This window comes from Chaetura pelagica, unplaced genomic scaffold, assembly GCF_000747805.2.
Source record: "Chaetura pelagica isolate M959 unplaced genomic scaffold, ChaPel_1.0 scaffold143, whole genome shotgun sequence".
NCBI lineage: Eukaryota > Metazoa > Chordata > Aves > Apodiformes > Apodidae > Chaetura > Chaetura pelagica.
The window spans coordinates 1,851,743-1,853,928 of record NW_009952701.1 but is presented as its reverse complement, the minus strand read 5'-3'; the positions used below and the strand labels follow the sequence as shown (position 1 = coordinate 1,853,928).

At 42.2% G+C, this 2,186-nt stretch overlaps 1 protein-coding gene across 1 annotated transcript in view; it reads left to right on the top strand.

The window, feature by feature from the left end:
• Positions 1–2,186, top strand: part of PTPRT (protein tyrosine phosphatase, receptor type, T) — a gene marked incomplete at its 5' end in the record, with an annotated part of 272,054 nt that overhangs the window by 74,267 nt on the left and 195,601 nt on the right. The gene's annotated exons all lie outside the window — the stretch shown is intronic.

The window sequence follows — 2,186 nt, the reverse complement described above, 5'->3', positions numbered from 1 at the left end:
CCCCCCCCCCTTTAAATGTTATTATCTCTCTTCTAGTGAAAAAGAAGAATTTACATTTCAGAGCTGAGCTGGTGCTTCATCCTCGTGGGAATAAGAGCTTGGCTTCTTGTCCCTCAAAGCAGTCTCAGATCTCTGTTTCCTTTAAGTGCTGTGCCAGCTTTCAGCTCTCGAGTGCCTGTTTGCTTTGACTGGTGTGTTAAATGGGTGGTGAGTCCTGTTGCCTTTAAATTCTAGGTGTTGTCCTAGGAGGCTAAGGCATCATGGAACAGGCTTTTTTTCATCCTGCATATTGTCTGTGTAAGACCTTTGGGTTATAATTAATCTTCTTAACAACTTGCATGGCAGGGTAGACAAGGCATTTTCAAATAATAATTGAAGCATTATAATGTTCCTTAGATACAATTTCATGACTGGGGGGCAAATTGCCTGGAGACCTAAACTTGAAAAGTTTGGAGGTTGTAGGGAATGGGAAATAACCTCTGAATAAAATGTCTGGCAATTAAGTATCTAAGCAATGCCACTTGCTCAGAAGCAGCTGTGGGGAAGAGCTCTTACTTCGATACAATCTAATGTGATCTTTCTAATAATGTAAGTTGGGGACATTTTGTTTCTGCAGAGAAACTGGTGCTTACCCCATGTCTGTGCTTACCTACAGAAGTGCTCAGTAGGATCTGCCCCCTGGTGTGTTTATGCTGTGGGAACCTACTCTTTTTCTGGGGCTTCTGTGTCCTGATACAATATCGATAACTAAAGAAAGAGACATAAAATTATACATCAGTATACATATATAATACATCAGTATTATGTCATTGCAATAATATCTGGCAACTGAATGCATGTTCTTTGTCCTTTTCCCTTCTGCATGCGCAGACACACACCTGCCACTGTGAAAGGAGAGGGGCCAACACCCAGGTATTGCACTTCTCTGGTGTTTCTCCTCTCTGCATCCTCAGATAATCACTGTTAAATATTCATACAACATATAAATAGATCTATTTATTTATACACTGAGGCTGCTGTCTAAAACTAAAGAAGGAACCTGAAGATTGTTACTATTCTCAGTGTGGCTGAGGCTGAAGTAGCAGATGAAAAGAGGAGGAATCTCCTAATTATTGCCTAATTCTAAGCACTGATGTTCAAGTATGAAGTGTTAGTAAAGTCATTAAAATGGAGGAGAAGCAATGAAACTTTTCTGTTGTTGAAAGCTAAGCTTAACATGTAATGAGAAGACAGAAATTTTCTGTTAAGCTTTCTAAGTTAATCAGTATTGAGGAGCTATTTTCTTTATAATAACATCTGCAAGTATCTATCCAATAGCGTGCAAGTGTTGATTGCATGTTACAATACTTCATTTTAATTAGACTCCATAGGAGCTAGTTAAAGGGTTGATGGGGAAAGATATTGTAGCAGTAAATATTATGGCACATTTGGAAGCAGAGAGGGTAAGAACATGTTGGCTTCAGCGTTTGCTATAACTAACACTCTGCACTCTGGGACACACTTGTCACTGCTTGTGACTGTGGAAACTCAGCGAAAGATGGCACCTCAGTTTGGTAAATCTTCCTTAAGGGACTAGTTTGTCATTGAAACATCCTGGTGAGGCAGATGCAGGAAGCCTTGCCTGTGTAAATCAGTGGTTGCTCCATGACTCTGGCAGATGAGGGATCATGATGTGGGCCCTTGGTTGAAGAGCAGATCGTATGGAGTTGGATACTGGGTCCTGAACTAGAAGATGTGACCTGGGACCAGGGCTGGTTGGGGCTCAGCAGCCCAGCTCAGGTGACTGGGACTAAGGAGATTCCTTTCAGGAGGGCTCAGTGACTAGAGGAGCAGCTCAGCAGGCAGGAGGGGACAGATGAGTGGCTCTGTAAAAGGAAAACATAAAGGTATTCACTCACACAAATGTCCCAGTCCCTTAGTCTCAAGATCTGGTAGTGGTGCTTTTATTGCCATTTTGCTTGTATTTATTGATTGATGTCTTTTTGCCCTGTAGCCCTTTCAGTGAGTCTTTAGCCCTCTGCATTCTGCTTTCTTGAAATGAGAGTCCTTTTTCTTGCTTTTTGGATGTAACCCATTGCAGGGTCAGCAGGCTGCGTGGCCTTTACTCATGCTTAGTGCTAAACAGACTGGAAAGCCTAATTAGAAAACTGAGCAGCTTCCCTCCTCTCCCTGCACGTGGTAGGGAA